The sequence below is a fragment of the Psammomys obesus genome, unplaced genomic scaffold, assembly GCF_907164565.1.
Source record: "Psammomys obesus unplaced genomic scaffold, mPsaObe1.curated_primary_1811, whole genome shotgun sequence".
Taxonomy (NCBI): domain Eukaryota; kingdom Metazoa; phylum Chordata; class Mammalia; order Rodentia; family Muridae; genus Psammomys; species Psammomys obesus.
The window spans coordinates 44,017,689-44,039,742 of record NW_026592118.1 but is presented as its reverse complement, the minus strand read 5'-3'; positions in this window follow the sequence as shown (position 1 = coordinate 44,039,742).

Genomic DNA, 22,054 nt, shown 5'->3' with positions numbered 1-22,054 from the left:
TACCTCAAAATAGGGATACTCTGGGAACTAAGACTTTAATAGATGGGCTTTTCGGATACTGAAGATTTAGGTTAAAGTGCTAACTATTTTATATGGATTTTCCTGTTTCTATGAACATTTTTCTTGTTTGCTGCTTGATTGGCTAATATTATCCTTAATGTGAGTGTTGTAAAAGTGAGTGTATATACATATATATACATGTGTGTATATATATATATTCCAAAGTTCATCATATTTTATTTCCTCTCCACCTCTTGATGTGTTAAATTTGCTTTTTATAAAAAATTATTGCATGATTTGTGCTTTCAAACAATAAAACACTTTTTATATTATAACCATAAGAGGTCAACATGAAAGCAGAATCTCATTGGCTGAAACCATATTGTTGATTGCTTTCTTTCTTTGTCGTAGCCTTCAGAGTAGAATCTTTACCTTCCCTTGTTAGCTTTTTGGGTTTTTTATTATGATTATTTTGTTTATTTTTTTTATTTATTTATTTATCTATTTATTTATTTATTTATTTTAGTTAAATACACCTTTTGTCTCATGGGTTTTTCTATCTCTTTAAAGATAGTCATGGCGAGTTGACTATTTCCATGATCATAAATAAGTCCTTACATCTGATACTTCTTCTGTCCTCTTCAGGATTTAAGGACTCTTGAAATTATTCTGGCTCAGATACCAATGCTAATACATCAAAATGAGGTTATTAGAAACTAACATTACCTTTTCCCCCTCTTCTTTGCTATTTACATATGTTATGCATGTGTCCAGGAAGTAAAGATATGGATTTAGGGATGGGCACTTTTGTCTATCTATAAGTAGCCAACAAAACTGCTTATTTTAGACGAAAGCATTGATCTTTCATTTCAACAAGGATCTGCCCTGCTGTGTAGCTTCCTCTCTTGTCAAATAGCAAGATATTCCTAGAACAAGGAGGTTACCTTCAGGTTTCTGTATGCTTCAAGTTCTTATTAGAGTCAGTTGTACTTAAAGTTTTGGAAACAAGCCTTTACTTCCTCCATTTATTTTTGAAATTTATATGCAAGGTACTTTATGAGTAATATCTTGAGAGAGAATCGCAGAGGGGGAGTTGAGGGAGAGGATTTCAATAGGGATATACAATGAATAAATTGTGAAGAAAAAATAAATAAAATACTAAAATACTTTTTGCTGGGACAAAAAAAATACTGAAATTATCTTCCATGTGAGAGAATTTACATATTGGAAACATAAGCATATTGTATTGAGATAACTTTTACTAATTGTCTTTTCTCAATATTTCTTTTTCATTTTTTATTTTTTTAATATTAGTTACAGTCTGTTAACTTTGTATCCCTGTGGTATCCTGCTCCCTCTTTCCCTCCTGATCCCACCCTCCCTCCCTCATTTTCTCCCTGACCCTTTCCAAGTCCACTGATAGGGGAGAACCTCCTCCCTTTCCATCTGATACTGGTTTGTCAGGTATCTTCAGGACTGGCTGCAAAGTTTTCCTCTGTGGCCTAGCAGGGATGCTCCTCCCTCTGGATGGGAGGAGCAGGTAAAAGAGCCCACCACTGAGTTCATGTCAGAAACAGTCCCTTTTCCCCTTATTAGGGTACCCACTTGGATACTGAGCTACCAAGGGCTACATCTGAACGAGGTTCTAGGTCACATCCATACATGGTCCTTGTTTAGAGAAATAGTCTCATAAAAGACCCCTGTGCCCAGATATATTTAGTCCTTGGGAACTCCTGTCCTCTCCAGGTCATATTAACTTCCCCCACCTTTTTTTAAATGATTCCTTGCACTCTGCCGAAGGTTTGGTTATGACTATTAATATCTGCTTTGATACACTGCAATTTTCTTAAATAAATACATTTTTCTGGTAAAATTAGTCTTAAGAGCTGTGAGCAAACAATATGGTCATATAAGTAAAAATAATCATTATGTATTCAACCATCTGAGAGTAAATTCTTACTAACATATTGAGGGCATTATTTGATATACTTAAATAGTATGCCCTGAGATAACAGGTGAGTTCTTCTTTCATAAAAGGTTTACTTTATCCTCTCTTTCAAAGTTGCAATAGTGAAGCAAGAATGGAAGAGGTGGACATGAAAGAGAGGTAAATGAAAAAATAGAAGAAGAAGAAAATCATCATTAAAGATAACGGAAAATAATATTTTAAATGAACTATTGATTACAATTACTTAAACATTTTGTTATTTGATTTTAATGTGAAAATTCTAGAAACAGGATTAAACAAGAACAATAATAAAGACATGGCAATGAATCTTATGAAAGCGGTTCTTCGTATTAAAATATATAATTCTGTAACATATCCATTTAGGACAATAGAAACTATGAAGTTTAGTTTATCCCATTTACCTGAAAGTATCACATTTTAATATAATATTTTAGGTACTTTGCCCCTAAAATTGTCAAAATTTGCTCTTCCATAATTACCTCTATCCCTTACTATTTCTGTCATGGATGATTTAGATCATTATTTTTACATTACTCATTTCCACATTTCTTTTGAATAATGGACATGCTCATCTCAGGCTGTGAGCACTTCTTTGTTTTAAATTTATTACTAGAATTACATCAAAACAAGAGGCTTTGAGCAGCAAAGGAAACAATTACCAGGGGAAGGGGGAAAGAAACGCTGCACAGAATTTGAACAATAATCTTGTTTAACTATCTATTAGGCCACAATTAATATTATCTTTGCTTTTTCTGTTGCTGTGACATGACACCATGACCAAGGCAAATTATAGAAGTAGCTTCTCTGGGGTTATAGTTTCAGAGGGTGAGTCTCTGACCATCATGGCAAGGAACATGGAGGGCAATACATTCTGAGGCATGGCACTTGAGCAGTAGTTGAGAGATACACTTCAGTCCACAAAGTGAGGTACAAAGTCACAACTGAAAATCGTGAGGGGTTTTGAAAACTGAAACACAACCCTCATTGACATACTGCCTCTATTATCTATTCCTGCCTGCAAAGTTCCATCAACTATTTTGGGACCAACTATCCAAATATAGGAGTCTACTTGGTACATTATCATTAAAACCACCATAAATAACAAGGATATGTAAAAATCTGAAGAAACAAACAAACAAACAGAATGGTGGATCAATGGAACCGAAAAGAAGACCCAGAAATAAATCCACACACCTATGGATACTTGATTTTTCACAAAGAAGCCAAAAACCATTCACTGGAAAAAAAAAAAGACAGCATCTTTAACAAATGGTGCTGGACTAACTGGATGTCTACATGCAGAAAAATGAAAATAGATCCATATTTATAACTCTGCACAAAACTAAAGTTCAAGTGGATCAAAGACCTCAACATAAAAACAGACACACTAAACCTGTTAGAAGAAAAAGTGGGGAAGAGCTTAGAAATCATTGGCACAGGAGACAACTTCCTGAACAGAACACCAACAGCACAGGCTCTCAGATCAACAATCAATAAATGGGACCTCATGAAAGTGAAAAACTACTGTAAAGCAAAAGACACTGTCATCAAAACAAATCGACAGCCTACAGACTGGGAAAGGATCTTCACCAACCACATATCTGACAGAGGGCTAATATCTAGAATATATAAAAATTAAAGAAGCTAAAAAACAACAAATCAAGTAATCCAATTAAAAAATGGGGTACGGAGCTAAACAGAGAATTCTCTATAGAGGAATACAGAATGGCAGACAAACACTTAAAGAAATGCTCAATATCCTTAGCCATCAGGGAGATACAAATCAAAACAACCCTGAGATTTCACCTGACACCCATCAGAATGGCTAAATCAAAAACTCAAGTGACAATACATGCTGGAGAGGATGTGGAGAAAGGAAAACCTCCCTCCATTGCTGGTGGGAATGTAAACTTGTACAACCACTTTGGAAATCAATCTGGTGCTTTCTCAGACAATTAGGAATAGCGCTTCCTTGAGATCCAGCTATACAACTCCTAGGCATATATTCCAAAATATGCTCAAGTACACAACAAGGCCATTTGTTCAACCATGTTTGTAGCAGCTTTTATTTGTAATAGCCAGAACCTGGAAACAACCCCGATGTCCATCAATGGAGAAATGGATACAGAAATTGTGGTACATTTACACAATGGAATACTACCCAGCAATTAAAAACGAGGAAATCATGAAATTTGCAGGCAAACGGTGGGATCTAGAAAAGATCATCTTGAGTGAGGTATCCTAGAAGCAGAAAGACACACATGGTATATACTCACTTATGAGTGGAAACTAGACCTATAATAGAGGATAAACATACTAAAATATGTACTCCTAAAGAAGCTAAACAAGGAAGAGGACCCAGGGTAAGAGGATCAGTCTCCACATAGAAAGACAAAGGGGAAGGACGCTGGAAGAAGGAAAAAACAAGAAACAGGACAGGAGCCTACTAGTGAGGTCCTCTGAAAGACTCTACCTAGCAGTGTAGCAAAGCAGATGCTGAGACTCATAACCAAACTTTGGGCACAATTCAGGGAACCATATGAAAGAAGAGGTAGTTAGTAAGACCTGGAGAGGACAGAAGCTCCACAAGGAGAGCAACAGAACCAAAAAAATCTGGGCACAGGGGTCTTTTCTGAGACTCATACTCCAACCAAGGTACATTCATGGATGCAACCTAGAACCCCTGCTCAGATGTAGCCCAATGGCAGCTGAGTGTCCATGTGGGTCCCCTAGTAAGGGGAAGAGGGGCTGTCTCTAAAATGAACTCTGTGGCTGGCTCTTTGACCACCCCCACTGAGGGAGATGCAGCCTTGCCAGGGCCCAGTGCAGCGAGGAGGACATTGCAGCCAGTCCTGCTGAGGCCTGATAAGCTAGTGTCAGATGGATGGGAGGAGGACCTCCCCTATAGGAGGACTTGGAGAGGGTCATGGGAGGAGATGAGAGAGGGAGGGTGGGATTTGGGGGATTTGGAGGGAATGAGAGAGGGGTCTATAGCTGGGATGCAAAGTGAATAAAATGTAATTAATGAAAAAAATGTAAAAACAGAAATTTAAGTAAAATAAAGAAAAAGAAAAAAGGAAGGACAGTAAAAAGAAATAATCCAGTAAATGAATAGGCTAATGAAATGAATCAACGTCTTTCAAAGAAAAAACATTAATGGCAGATACTTGACCATTCAATACCTTTAGCTATCACAGAAGTGTGGGCTAACATTGATTTATAAATACATCTCACTACTGGCAGAATCAGTATCATCAAAAATGCAAATATAAAATGCTAGCAATGATGTGAAGGAAACGGATGCCTAATTCTTTGCTGTTTGCAATGTAAACTTTTGCCGCTATTGAAATCAAGGTGGAGGGTCCTCAAAAGCAAAAAAACAAACAAAAGAAAAAGGAAAAAAAGTACTACCGTGTGACAGGTCTTCCACTGGGTAAGTATTTGTAAGGTGCTAAGTCAACAGTGCTACTTGCATATACATGTTTATAGCTTCATTATTCACAATCATCATGAAATTTAATCAGATCGATTTCCAAGTTCACAGATTAACAGATAAAGAAAATGAACATATACATAATGGAATTTATTTGCCTGTAAATCAGAGTAAAGTCATGACACAGGAAAACATATGCAGCTGGACATCATCCTGTTAAGTGAAATAAGCCAAACACCAAACAAACAAACAAACAAACAAACTTCAGCTTTCCTAACAAGTCCTATTTTTTATTTCTTATAACTAGAGTTGGCTAGATTTCAATAATATAAAGTTATAAGAGCTTTAAAAAACAGAAAAGGGAAAGAGGATGGGACTGGGAGGGGAGGAAGAAAGGAGCTACTGTGATACAGAGTGTATAAAATAAATAAATAAATGAGAAAAAAATAAAATGAAAAAAAAAACCCAAAACATTGTTTTTTGATTACCTGTTATTTATAGTAATGCCATCTCTTAGTTCTAAAAATTGTTTCCCTTATGACTGTATTTATTGTTTATGTTTGATTTACCTGCATGTGTATGTCTATCCACTGTGTGTGTGCAGTGACTACAGAAATCAGAAGATTGTTTTGAATCTACAGTTGTATCAGGAATCAAACTAGGGTCCCCTAGAGGAGCAGAAAATGCTCCTGAGCCATCTCCCCACACTCATCCTTTATTGTTAAAGGTAATGTTTAATTTAAATATAGATGTATCCTCCCTGTCACCTATTGTGACTCTGTTATGAAACACTCAGCAAAAGTACACTAAACAAAACAATTAATGGGCTGTTTTCTTTGATCTTTCTCATTCAAATAAAGTTTCAAGAATTTAAAGATTCTGTATCTCAATTATTTTAGAGAAATACTGTACACAGCCAAGTATTACTTTGTCTCTAATAAATTCACCAAGTTACTTCTTATTCTTCTTTCATGATTCATCAAGATAACACTCTGCATTCCTAAGAGGGATTTCATACAAAGCAACATATTCTTTTTTAAGTATTGATATACAATACTAGAAAGATAAAAAGTGCCTCAAAGAGCTTCAGGGATGATTTTAAACATGTGAGCATGTCTAATTTTCCCATGTGAATGCTCTGGAAAGACCCATGTCACTTATTATTTCTCAGTTAATAAATACTTAATGGTTTAGCTAGGTGTGGTGGCACACATACCCAGCACTGTTGGTGGCAAAGGCAGGCAAGTCATTTTGAGTTCCAGGCCAGCCTTGTCTACAAAGCAAATCCAAGAACACAAAGGGAAATCTTGTCTCAGAGATATATTTGAATTAGCTAGTATGGAAAACTTTTCTCTGAATATTAGGGTGACACTTATCTTTTATAAGATTTGACAGAGTAAATTTTTCAATTGTGAAATCAAACTAAAATGTTTTTCATAATTTCCTCTGAAAATGTTCCTTGCATATTTAATGATTATATAAAAGCTTATGGAAGAAATAGAGAGATTGTTGTTCATAAATTCAAGTGTCACCTAGTATCCAGTGGATATCTAGAAAACCAAAGATGTGTGCATTTTCACACATGTGTACAGGGAAACAAAGATGCTTTGAAACAAACATTTCCATTCTGTACAAACATGTGTACATTGAAACAAACATTTCTGTTCCTGAGGTGTACTCTGTTATTCTAGAGTACATTCTGGACCTGCATGCATTGTTAGAGCAATCATGAGACAAGGAGACCTTTACTTACCATCTTTTCACTTCTCCACACTGTTTCATACTACTTATATGGTATAAAACAAAGACTTTTGTTTTTACTTTGTCTTTAAAAAATGCAAATTTTTAAACATTTTTCTTTTCTAACTGATTTTTTTTTATTTGGCATGCAACTATGCAGTCTGTAAGCTGATTATTTGATGTGCTGGTTAAGTGCATATCTGAAGGTAACGTTCCAGTGGCCCACATGTTCTGGAGCTTTAATCTTCCAGCTCTTAAGTAGATGTATATATCTTTTCCCACAGGTAGCGTGGACAGTGCTTGACAACAAGTTATTCACATATTTATTTCATTTACAACTTTGCTAAGATACAGGTCCCACTCTGTCTGTCCATTTAGCGTTCCTTTGCTTTCTAAAAATCACTCAGAAGAAAGCATGTCTTCCTACTATTTATCTAAGTTCCTTTGAGAATACCCAACTGTTTTAATAAGCTTCTTTTCATTATGTTGAATGGAATTGTCAAGCCTTTGAGCATTATTTATTTTTCCTAAGGAACCAATTTTCTTTTTTCAGTAACAAATAAAGAAAACAATAAAAAGCAAGATTAAGAGCCCTTTGTCTTTGCTAAATTGAGGGTCTGGGGACTCTTCTTCTTGTATCTCTTTTCTTCACATATTAAAGGTGGCAAAGCTTTAAATGAGTAAGTAGTAGTATTTCTTGGAGATGAGAGTTGTAGTCTCTCATATTTTAAAGCAAAGATGTTTTTGAAGAACTGATTCATCTGTATTCTGTGTAAAGTGTCCATATAAATATGAACTACCTGACATGCTCTGGAGCAGTAAAAACTTGCTATTGTTATTATGTCTCTCCATTGAACTTTTTAAATTCTTCAGTATATGGATTTTACATTAAGCTTTTTTTCTCATATACAAATAGCAGAAATGAGATAAATTAAACTCACTGTTTCCAATTGGGGGAAAAAAGGATTCTTTAATAGAAACAAATATCCAATAAAAATCTTCTCAGCATGTCTTGCCTTTTTGGTTATTAGTGTATAATTTACAGGTTTCTGCATCATACTAAAACTAAAATTATTTTCATCACCCCTTTCTCCCATAAAAAATTCTGTCAAATTTTTAGAATCAGGTCTAGAATACTGGCTGGATTAACAAGACACAGGAGAGAGAGAAACACACAGAGAGAGAACCCTTGCGTAACACAAAGAAAAGCCGAGAGATACACCAGTAACAGCAGTATCCTATTAATGGGCATGATTTTTAAGCCAAGTAGTCTTGCAAAGGTCTCAGTCAAATTTCCATTACCTTAGAATATTTTGCTTTGGGGGATACTTTGGGAAGGAGCCTGGACCTTCAAGCCAGAAAAATTAAAAATCTACTTCAAAGTTGCTACTGAATAACATTTTTTTCAGAGTCAGTGTTACTCAATTAATGAAAAGTTTATTTGTGGTGATAAATATTAGCAACTCCTAAATTGGAAGACCTTACAGCCATCTTCAAAATAGAGTGAGAAGCACCTGGCAAAGTATAAGGATCTTCTGAGCATTTGGAAATTTTCACTTTCGTTTTTTTTTTTCTTTATTATTATTATTTACAACTTATTCACTTTCTAACCCAGCTGTAGCTCCCTTCCTCATCTCCTCTCTATCCCACCCTTCCTCCTTCTTCCCCCCTTATGTTCCTCCCCTAGGCCACTGATAGTGGAAGTCCTCCTCCCTATCATCTGACCCTAGCTTATCAGAACTCATCAGAAAGTTTTCATTTTCTGCTGGTGTTTTTTATTTTCTCTTAATTTTTCATTTAACTGTTGGTAGTATCATGTGTTTACAATGGAGACTCACAATTTGGTAAATTATGATTATTAGAAAGTCCCAGAAAGCAGATATTCTAAATAATTGATGACATCATTCTTCTTCCCTATTTATTAGATCTGTAATTCTTTGTGTATTTGATTTGATAGACTTCCAAGTCATTTAACATTTATTTCATATTTTAAATATCTACTGTGTCAATTAATTATACTAAAACCATTAAAACAAAACACACAGAGAGAAAGAATGAGAGAGAGTGTGCATGAGAGAGAGAGAGAGGGAGAGAGAGAGTGCATGTGATTGAGAGAGAGAGAGAGAGAGAGAGAGAGAGAGAGAGAGAGAGATTGTGTGTGTACACTCACATGCATGCATTTTCAGGCCAGAGGTTGTGACCATGTGTCAAAAGCTACCCATTTTAGCTTTTGAAACAAGACCTCTCAATGAACCCAGGCTTATTAATTAGGCTATGTTGGCTGGCCAGTGAGCTGTAGTAATTTACTGACTGTTTCTGCCTAAAGCATTGAGGTACAGGAATTCCCCAACTTGCTTGGCTTTCATGTGAGTATTAGAGATACATATCTAAATCCTAATGCTTGTTTGGCAGGTATTCTAAAAGGTCCTCAACTCCATGAATGTATTTTTTATATTAACAAATTAATTCCTTTTTTCATTAAATATCCAGGAGATGTTCTTCATTATTGATCCTGTTGCTATGCTGAAATACTCTGACAAAATCTTCGGGGAAAGAGATTTACTTGACTCACAATTTGAGGTTATATTACATCATAACAGGAACTCACAGGAGCAGGAGCAGGAGGCAGGTAGTCACAGTGCATCCACCATCAAAAACAGAGAATGATGAAGGCTCACACTTGGCTCTCTTTCTCCTTTGTATATAGTTTAGCATCCAGGCAAGAAAATAGCACCACACATATTGAACAGATCTTAGGTCTTCCCATTCTGACAGGAACTCAATGGCCGGCTCTTTGACCTCCTCCCTCCCCCAAGGGAGGAGCAGCCCTGCTAAGCCACAAAGGAGGACTTTGCAGCCAGTCCTGAAGATACCTGATAAACCAGGGTCAAATGAAAGGGGAGGAGGTCCTCCTCTATCAGTGGACTTGGAAAGGGTCAGGGAAGAGATGAAGGAGGGAGTGAGGGATTAGGAAGGAATGAGGGAGTGGGATACAGCTGGGATACAAAGTTAATAAAATGTAACTAATAATAAAAAATAAATAAAGAAAAAAGAAGAAAAAAAGCTGTGTGCTGAAATGTTTTTAATAAATTCATGTTTGTGGAATGTTTTAATGAAGAATAAAAAAAAATAATCCTCCAACGATATGCCCAAGGACCCATCTTCTGCCTCCTAGGTGATTCTAAAATTCATTAAAAAGACAGTCAGCACTATTAAGGATGCTACAATCAGAACACAACTAAAGTTGATTATCTGAACTATTCTCCAGCAAAGGAGATTTAATAAGACTGGAAATTATACTCCGAATCAAAGAAAACTGTAGAGAAGTTGTAGAACTGAGAAAAATATTTTTAAGATTAACATCATGTTTACTCATCATGAAAAACATCTTATTTACTAGATTGACTTTGAGAATATTTTACAGAGATGATTATTGAGGATATTGCACCATTTTACAGTCAAGCAAAAATATGCTTGAAAAGCTTTACTCTGTATGTAATAAATATTATATACATATATATGTAAAACTTGAGAGTTTCACATGATTTTTTCTTTCTTTTCTTTCCACCACATGTAATTTTAAAAACAATAACTTTATGTTTTTAGGCTTGTCTCTTCAAACTGGATTTTGACATTGAGTATTGTTGATAGAATTAGAGAAATAAAAGAAAAAGTTTTTAACATGGTGGAATTTTCAGCTGTTTGTGATGACAGAGGCCTATACTCGTAGTACTCAGGAGCCGAGTAAGGAGGATCACAAGTTGAGGGCCTGACTATACAACTTACCAAGACCCTTTCTCACAACTGAAAGTAAAAGACAACATGCACATGAGTATAGCTCAGAGCTACAGTAGCTGTCTAGCTTGTAGGGGCCCTGATTTCAATGCCAGTACTGACAAAACCAACAACAAATGAACTGAAATTTTTCTTTATTTATGAAAAAAACAAAACAAAACAAAAAAAAAAAAACAGTACCGTTGAAACACTAATTAAATACTGCATTTTTGTGGTTTTCTTATTGTTTGTTTTATTTTTCATAACTGCAATTACTTTAAATAATTTTTTTCATTGTCCAAAAGGAAAGTAAAAAATTAAAATAGAAATGGTCATACCTGAAGAATGATAAATAACCTACATCTGCTTTTATTTTTGCTATTTTTTAAGTTAATCATTTTTTTAATTTTTATTTTTTAAATATTAATCACAGGTTATTTACTTTGTATCCCAGCCATAGACCCCTCCCTCATTCCCTTACAGTCCCACCCTCCCTCCCTCATCTCCTCCCTGTCCCTTTCCAAGTCCACTGCTAGGGGAGGTCCTCCTCTCCTTCCATCTGATCCTAGCTTATCAGGTATCAACAGGACTGGCTGCAATGTCCTCCTCTGTGACCTAGCAAGGCTGCTCCTCCTTTGGGGGTTAAGGGGGGCAGGTAAAGGAGCCACTCATTGAGTTCATGTGAGAAATAGTTCCTGTTCCCCTTACTAGGGAAAACCCACTTGTATACTGAGCTACCATGGGCTATATCCGAGCAGGGGTTCTAGGTTATATCCATACATGGTCTTTGGTTGGAGAAACACTCTCATAGAGGACTCCTGTGCCCTTATATGTTTTGTCCTTGTGGAGCTCCTGTCCTCTACAGATCATACGAACTCCCCCTTTTATCATACGATTCCCTGGACCTCTTCTGAAGGTTTGGTTATGAGTCTCAGCCTCTGCTTTGATACATCTACTTTTAAAACATTGTTTGTTAAAACTTTCCCTGATTCTGCCTTTTAAAGTTTGCATCTTCCTAAAACAAAACAAACAAACAAAAAACCAATGAAATAGGAATTGATTTGAACTGGAATTTTGGAAATATCTGGAAGCAGTTTTCTAGAGTACATGCATTCTCTAAAAGGCAGAAAAAAGATCACAAAGAAGAGAAACACACCTAGACAGACAGACAGACACACACACATGTGTATGTATATTTATGTGTGTGTGTGTGTGTGATAAAAGTGAAGGGTGATGATAAAGAAAGATAAAGGAGACTAACAGAGGGCAGGGAAGAAAGTAAGGGCTGACAGTAATTCTACTCAAACTATAAGATATATTTGAAGGAAATTTTATTATGAAACACATCATTTGTGTAATGAATATACCCTAATTAAAACAGCATCTCACCTTAACACACTAAACATACACATTGAATTTTAAATGACACCTATTTTTAGCTTTTTGTAGAAATGAATACATTAGGTGAATTCATTCTTAGTTTATAATGAATAAAACTTTTTTGAGATAGTATCTTATTTTTTATTCAATTTTGTTTATATATTTATTTATTATAAATGATTCACTTTGTATGCCCTCTGTAGCCCCCTCCTTTGTCTCCTCTCAGTCTCACCCACCCTCCCTCTTCTCCCCCTATTCCCTTTCCCAAGTTTTCTGATAGGGAAGGGCCTTCTCCCCTTCTATCTGACCCTAGCTTATCAGGTCTTATCAAGGCTGGCTGCATGATCTTCCTCTGTGGTCTGGCAAGGCTGCACTCTCAGGGTGAGATGATCAAAGACCCTGCTGCTGAGTTCCTGTCAGAGACAGCCCCTTGTACTTCTTACTAGGGAGCCTGCTTGGGCACTGAGTAGCCAATGGGCTTCCATTAAAAAGGGGATATAGGTACTCTCCATGCATGGTCCTTAGTTGGAGTATCAGTCTCTGCAGGCCCCTTAGTCATTTGGCAAAGAAAATGCAAATACAAATGACCCTGAGATTTTACCTCACACCCATCAGAATGGCTAAGATCAAAATTCCAAGGGATGATACATGCTAGAGAAGATGTGGAGAAAGGAGAACCCTCCTTCATTGCTGGTGGGAATCTAACTTTATACAACCACTTTTGAAATAAATCTGGCACTTCCACAGGAAATTAGGAATAGTGCTACCTCAAGATCCAGCTATACCACTTCTAGGCATGTACCCAAAAGATGCCCCACCATTCAATAAGGACATTTGCTCAACCATGTTCGTAGCAGCTTTATTTGTATTTAACAGAATCTGGAAACAACCTAGATGTCTTTCAACAGAGGAATGGATACAGAAAGTGTGGTACATTTACACAATGGAAAACTACCAGAAATTAGAAACAAGGAAATCGTGAAAATTGCAAGAAAGTGGTGGTAACTAGAAAAGATCATCCTGAGTGAGGTAACCCAGAAGCAGTAATACACAAATAATATATATTCACGTATAAGTGGATATTAGCCATATAATACAGGATAAACATACTAAAATCTATAGCCCTAAGGAACCTAAACAACAAGGAGGACTCTAGGGAAGATGGGCAATGCCCTTCATTCAGAAGAGCAAACAGGATAGACATCAAAAGTAGGAGAAAAAAAGAAACAGGACAGAAGCCTTCCGCAGAGGACCTCTGACAGAATCTACCCAGCAGGTTATTGAAAGAGATACTGAGACTCATAGCTAAACTTAAGGCAGAGTGCCAGAATCATTATGGAAGAAAAGGGATATAGAAAGACCTGGAGGGGACAGGAACTCCACAAGTGAATAAAACTTATAATGACAGTTTTATTGGCAAGTTTCTGTATAAGTGCAGACTTGTTGCCAAAGATTTATAAAGTGAACTAGTGAATCAACCACTGGTCATGGAAAGCAATGAATGAAGACGTCTGTTTCAACAGTAATATGTTGTGAATTATTATGATGCGATCACATGCTGAATCAAGCAATATTTTAATGTGCCTCACCTTCAACTTCCTTGTTCAGTTCTTATATTAGGAATTAAATGGGGTGTTTCCATTATTCTTAGAATATATTTTTTTTTGTCTTAAGAGTTCTTATCTTACCTAAACTGACTTTTTTAAATTAAATTTTTATTTTTTTTACATTAATTACTTTTTATTTGCTTTGTATACCAGCTGCAGCCCCTTCATTTCTCCCAATCCCACCTTCCCTCCCTCATCTGCTCCCATGTCCCTCCAAGTCCACTGATAGGGGAGGTTCTCCCCCCTTCCATCTGACCCTAGGTTATCAGGTCTCATCAGGACTGGCTGCAATGTCCTTCTCTGTGGCCTGGCAAGGCTGCTCCTCCCTCAATGGAGGTGGTCAAAGAGCCAGCCACTTAGTTCATGTGAGAGACAGAGCAGATGCTCAGCCTCATAACAAGACTTCGGGCAGAGTTCAGGGAATCATATTAAAGAAGGTGGAATTAATAAGACCTGGAGAGGAGAGGAGCTCCACAAGAAGACCAACAGAACCAAAATATCTGGGCCCAGAGGTCTTTTCTGAGATTGATACTCCAACCAAGGACCATGAATGGATATAACCTAGAACTTCTGCTCGGATGTAGCCAGTGGCAGCTCAGTCTCTAAACGTGTTCCCTAAACTGACTTTTCATGCTTTTCTTCTCACTACTAATTTTGACACTTTTATGATCAACCCATCTTGCTCAGCATCATTGTACCCTGCATCTAGCCATGAACTCATTGGGTGGCTTGTAATTACCATGAAGAAAATGCCATGGCTTCCCCAACCTGATACTTTAGATTTGGAGAATTTGTTTCTATGGCAGTAGCTCAAGTAGGCCTGGAATAAATCATGGCCCTCAGAGGTAGTGTTGGCTAATCATGTCTCCTTTTGATTGACTTTGGAGTGAATAAAAGAAAGGTTTGGAAACTTTCGGCTTTCAAGTCAGAATAGTTATTTTCAGACTTTAATATGCATTATCTCACATGGGAAGCATCTTAAAAAAATAAAACCAAAGGTACTGAAGTTCAGCAGTTCAGAGGCAGGTCTGTTCCTCCAGAGGACAGCAGTTCAGTTCCTAGCAACTGCGTCAGGTAGTTCACAACTGCTTGGAACTCCATTCCAGAGGGTCCATTGTCTCTGGCTTCTGTAGGCAACCCCATATATGGACACACAACCACTCAGATACACAAACATGTATATAATTAAAAATAAAATAATTTAAATAAATCAATAAATCCCAAACATTCTCAGCCTAAACCTAAATCCTCTGATTCTGTGATTCTTTGAAATGTAATAAATATGAAAAGCAAATATTTTTATCAAAATCTCAGAAGGGGGTGGTGTAATCTCTAAGAAACTGAGAAAGCGCACTTTGCTGTCACTCTGTAAATTATTTTTGATGCTTGCCAAGAGGAATGTCTAGATTCTCCATGAACTGCACTAAGAGGCCAGGATTTATTTCCATGCCTGTTCAAAATACTAAGTCTATCAGTTCATCTGCTAATTAGTATGCAGACCTTGAACACAAGTTATTGGTGGTATTTATCTCATGTCACTTACCTAGCAGCCAGGTTTTAATTGGAAGCCAGTACCACATATTCTGCCAGTGCCATCTTTAGCAGCTTTCAAAATAATAACAACTTTATTCTGTTCTCTGACATGTTACAAAATTGGTTACCACACTAGTGCTCGGTTTATGAAGGAATCTCAGCAGGGTCTCAAGACAAAGAGAGAATCAGAAGTGTTTGCTCTGAGTATTCGAGCTTTCATCCTCTTGGAATACAAATTCACCAGTTCTCTACCACATTTACGTAATAACTGATTCTCCAGTAGAGTAGTGGTTCTCACCTAAGGGAAATCTCAGTCCTCAGGAGACACCTGACAAAATGTGGAAACACTTTGGCTTAACGTATACAGATGTGCAGCAAGAATCTTGTGGGTGCATATCTATAGTGTCCTTCCACATCTTGTAATGCAGAGATCACCTTTGCCTGACAGAAAATGTTTCTCCATTCCAAGATAGCAAGAATTCTGGAGCCAAGGAAAACAGCTCCAGAGCAGACATTGTTTGGTAATCTGTTTTTGGCCGTAGCCAAATCGCCACATGGCTTGATATTGGAAATAAGTTCCCAGTGGATGAAGTCCACTGGATTTGCTTGTGTATTACCTACATGCTTTTGACCTGCAATGACAGATTTGAGAATTTATGACAGACAATTAAAATACTAGAAGTCTAAAATGTTTGTTATGTTACCCACTAAGCCACTTATATGTGGCCCCTTAACCACCATCATCATAGTCACTTAAGAATCGCTATAAAATGCAGATTGAAGGTACTGACCTGACAGTTACTAACTTTTAGGTTGAGACATGAGCCTTGCAATGTGGATTTTAAAAATAACTCTGATGGTTTTCTTGTGGACCTAGAGGCTTTTGTTACCTCTAGGTCCATTTTTCTTTCCTCCTCTTTCCTGTTATATTTTCTATGCTTCTTCCAATATTTGGCTGTGAGTCTCTGTATCTGTTTGGTCCCGAAGTTCTGTGGACCCTCTAAGAGGACAACTCTGGCAGGCCTCTGTCTGCAAGCATGTCAGAGTATTGTTAGTGATAGTGATAGGAGTTAGCTTTCTTCCTGGGGTGGGTCTTAGGATTGTTCCTGGCATTGGTTAGACAATGGAGTCTGAAGCACCAACCAAGAACAATGCACATTCTGGACCTAAGTCCTCTACTTATAAGTAGCCAATTGGCATCTCAGATTCCATGTGGCCCCACTAGTATGGGGAGTGGGAGATATCTCTGACATGGCCTATGTTGCCTGCTTTTGATCACTTCCCCCTGAGGGGATACCCTACCAGGCCACAGGGGAGGAACTCATTACTCATGTGAATAGATGAGCTGGGATGTCTGGGTAAGAGGGCTCTCCTATTCTGAGGAATAGGGGAGGGGGTGAGGGAGGAAGAGTGAAAGAGAGGGATGGATTGGGTAGAGAGGAGAGAGGGACCTTTGACCAAAGTGCAAAAATAATTAATTAATAAAAAATAAAAAAGGAAAGATCTCTAAGAGATGAGGAATTAAGTCAAGGCTTATGATTATTGATACACCACTTTAAAAATCTTTAAAATGATGTTTAGATTGAAATATACTCTATAACAGAAGTGATGTTTCCTTTCTCATTATATAAAATATTGGTGTAGCTAAGTATTGAATTAATTGTTAACTTTACAGTAAGTCAGTAATAAAGTGAACATAATTAATAACCTTTATTCCCAAACTTCAAGTTTTGAAACTGTAGCCTTATTTGTACAAAACTATTTGAAAGTAAAATGTGCCTTGAATTGACCAAAGCTTACTTACCTTTTCCTCTTTCGGTGTAAACATTTTGGTATCTTGGCATGATAATAAAACATGTATTTGTAACAGTTCATGATGAGAGGTCCACTCAGAATAGGCCCTGTTCTGAGAGAGCATAATTCTCCACAACTTCTGTGGAACTCAGAACTGTTTTTCTTTCCAATATTTGTAACATGAACTTCACCTTGCACATAATGAGTTAAAATATCTGCTGATGGCTTGTCAAGTCCACCGGAGGCACACCTAGCAGAGGTGAGCTCCACTCTGTGCCCTGAGCTCCATCATTTGCCTTCCTGAGGAGACCTCTTGGGACCCAGGAACTTCCAGTTTAGATACCAGCCTTCCCTGTGTTAGACCTGGATCAAAGCCAGCTGAGGTGTTCTGTAGTCTGTCCTCTGAACTCCATCCTCAGGCACATGGCTCTGCCTCCATTCCCAGGAGGCTTCCAGGACTTCAGGTATGTTCAGGTCAACCTGGGGCATAGCCACCAGGTGAGCAGCTCGCTGTTTCCTAAGCTCTACTGTCAGGCCCAAGGCTCTGCCTGCACCCTATCCCCTGAGGAGTCCTGTGGGCATCAGGAACATTCAGAGACATCTAGGTGGCTAAAGGCCAGCATAAGTACATAATCAAGAAGATTCTGGGAAGTATGGCACCTCCAGAGTAAAACTATCCTACTACAGCAATCCCCGGACATCCACAGCACAAGAAGATGACCTTAAAACCAATATTATAAAAATGATAGAGGCCTTTAAAGAGAAAATTAATAAATCCCCCAAAGAATGCAGGAAAATACAGTCAAACAGGTGAAGGAAGTGAATAAAACTTTTCAAGACCTAAAACGGAAATAGAAACAATAAAGAAAACGAAAGCCAATGGAATCCAGGACACGCAAATCCTAGAAGAGAACAGGAACCACACACAAGCATCACCAACAAAATAAAAGTGCTGGAAGAGAGAATGTCAAGTATAAAAGGTACAATAGAAGAAATCGATACAGCAGTCAAAGAAAATGTTAGATCATTTTAAAGTTGAAGAGTCTGTTCAATAATCTATCTTTCTTATTCTCAATTTTTTTAATTCATTGGTATAGAATTATGTATGTTGATACAGAAATAAGGTGATTTGTCATACATGGTTACAGAGATTTGTACGTACATTCAAATGTAAGGTTCTTTTGGTATGCATGTGGATGTAGGGTTCTACCTCTGATGTGAGGTACAAATGTAAGGTTTACTTCCAGTCCTGTTAAAAGATGCTATTACAAACTGTTTGTGATAATTAACATATACAAGTTAATGGTTAATCAATCAGACACATGGTCATATCAGAAACTAGTCTAGTTGATCACAGAAATATACTGCTTGCCCATACTTCCTGCTTAAGTAATAATTTTATTCCTTCTCTAGTCTCTGATGGGGTTGAAGACTATATACTTATAGTTACAGTTAAGCTCAAGTTGTTTAGCATTTAAAAATGTTTTAAAGTCTAGAAAATTGTTTTATTAAGTTGATAAATACAAGATATGACAGAAAATGATTTAGGTACAAAAGTTTAGATACATCTAGATAGGATAGATAGTATTTTTTTTTCAAAGTCGCTAAATACAAATTATCTAAACATTTTGAAAGTAAATTTTACATATGGTTTTCCTGATTGTTTCATAACTGTTATTACTATATATAGTTTATTATAAGTAAATTAATTAATAAATAATGTCCATATGCAAAAAATGTTCCTTACATAAAATATGCAAGAAATATGGGTCAAAAAACCTATGAATAGGGGGCAGAGCCAAGATGGCGACTAGCGCACACAGTTTCCGAGCTGTGGAAGAGATAAAGTTCTGAGTTGATGAGTGGAAGAACTTCTGAAGCCAGGGAAACAACGGAGAGACTTTCTAAACAACAGGGAACATCGCAGGAGGTGAAAACCTTGGTCTCAGGTCACCCAGGGACTTGTTTGGGGAAGGTGAGAAATGATCCTTTGATCTCCCGGCACTCCCCTCCCCCAGACCTCCATCCTCCTCAGCACAGCAGACTCACCTTTCTCAGCGCAGACCTAACTGCCTGGGGCCTGCAGCCACTGAGGCGGAGCCCCAAGCCCTTTATCGGCAAAGGCCAGCAGTACTGTGTCTTGGAGCCCCAGATTCGCGCAGCGGCTGCACCATCCTCCCAGGGCCCGAGTCTGCTAGACGCCATACTAGCTCCGCAGGATCACAATCACTGATGGTAAGGCCCGCCCAATCCCACAGTGACAGAGAATACACTATATACTCACCAAAACCAGACAGAAACACCATACAAGCTAGACACACCAGGCGCTGGGCCTCCCAAGATTGGAGAGCACAGTGAAGAGACCCCAGGACTTCCCAGAAAGCATCTGGACTAGCAACCCAGTCTCCAGTTACAGAGGGACTTTCTAACCTGGCGGCGGAGCAGCACTGAGCTGGCGGGGCAAATCAGCCCTCCAGTTTAAGACTAACCAGGGCCAAACCAGAGAACAGAAAGCCTGGTTACCCCGATTCCTACTGACGTGAACACCCTGAAATCTCCAGCTGCAGCAAGACCTCATAACCTGGCAGTGACAGCAGCATGGAACTGGCAGAGCACATCAAAGAAGCAGGGCCAAACCAGAGAACAGAGAGCCCAAATACCCTGATCTCTGCCAAGTGACCTGCCCATACAGCTAGTCCTCAGCACACGCTAAGGACACGGGATCTCTCTCAACTTCCTGAAGAATTCTCCAGACTCGAGAGAGAGAGACAGTACCAGTCTGATCAGCAGAATCCAAAAACAAACAGGGAAGGTCTCAGATAAGCCAATGGCCAGGGGTAGGTGAAAGAACACTTCCAACATAAATCAGGACATCATGACTTCACCAGCAAACCCCAAAATCGGTGGATACTCCAATTCATCAGAAGCACAGGAAAATGACCTTAAAGCCATGTTTGTTCAATTATTTGAGGCTCATAAGGAGGAAATGAACAAATCTTTCAAAGAGTTGGCCAGTCAATTGGAGATAAAGAAAGAAGAAATAGACAAAACCCTTAAAGAAACACAGGCAAACATAGCCAAACAAATAGAGGCACAAGTAGAGAAAAAATTAGTGGCATATAAAAAGGAAATGAACAAAGAAATAGAGTCCATCATAGAGAGGCAGGAATCCAAATTCAAACACATGAAAGAAATGGTGCAAGGCATGAAAACAGAATTAGAATCAATAAAGAAAACACAAAATGAGAAAAATCTTGAGCTGGAGAACTTGGAGAAAGGATCAGGAACCACAAAAATAAGCATCACCAACAGAATACAAGAGATGGAAGAGAGAATCTCTGGAGCTGAAGACACACTTGCAGAAATTGATACTTCTCTCAAAGAAAAAGTAAAATCAGAAAAGTTCCAATCACAAAATATCCAAGAAATCAAGGATGCTATGAAAAGACAAAATCTAAGAATAATAGGAATTGATCAAAAAGAAGACTCCAGGCTCCAAGGTCCAGAAAATATTTTCAAGAAAATCATAGAAGAAAATTTTCCCAACTTAAAGAAAGAGATGTCCATAAATATACAAGAGGCCTACAGAACACCAAATAGACTAGACCAGAAAAGAAACACATCACGTCACATCATAGTCAAAACACTAAATCTACAGAACAAAGAAAAGATATTAAAAGCAGCAAGGGGAAAAGGCCAAGTAACATATGAAGGTAGACCTATCAGAATCACACCAGACTTCTCATCAGAAACTATGAAAGCCAGAAGGGCCTGGGCAAGCATCATGGAGACTCTTAAGAGATCACAAATGTCAACCCAGACTACTATACCCTGCAAAGCTTTCAATCAACATAGATGGAGAAAACAAAATATTCCATGACAAAACTAAATTTACGCAATATCTATACAGCAAACCAACCCTACAGAAGATACTAGAAGGAAAACTCCAATCCAACGAAAACGAATTCACCCAAGAAAACAGGGCATACAGATAATATACCAACAAAAATGAAAAGAAAACAAGCAATGAAACAGGGTAAGATCATCGACTCCATTACAAAAGGAACTAACATGCATTGGTCAATATTATCTATCAATATTAATGGACTCAACTCACCAATAAAAAGACACAGGCTAAGAGAATGGTTGGGGAAACAGGACCCAACATTCTGTTGCATCCAAGAAACACACCTATGCAACAAAGATAAACACTATCTCAGAGTAAAGGGCTGGAAAAATGTTTTTCAAGCAAATGGTTCCAGAAAACAAGCTGGAGTAGCCATCCTAATATCTAATAAAATAGACTTTCATCTGAAATTAATCAAAAAAGATATGGAGGGCCACTATATTCTCATCAAAGGAAAAATCCAACAAGAGGACATCACAATTTTGAATATCTATGCCCCAAATACAAGAGCACCTACATTCGTAAATGAAACAATATTAAAGCTTAAATCATACATTGATCCTAATACCTTAATAGTGGGAGACTTCAACACCCCACTCTCATCAAGGGACAGATCAACCAGACAGACACCAAATAGGGAAATAAAAGCACTCACAGAATCCCTAAATCAAATGGACCTAATAGACGTCTACAGATCTTTTCACCCAAACTCAAAAGAGTACACCTTCTTTTCAGCACCACATGGAACCTTCTCCAAAATAGAACATATAGTTGGTCACAAAGCAAGCCTCAACAGATACAAAAGGATTGAAATAATCCCTTGTATACTATCTGACCACCATGGACTAAAGCTGGACATCAACAACAACAGAAACAACAAAAAGCCGACACGCACATGGAAACTGAACAACTTACTA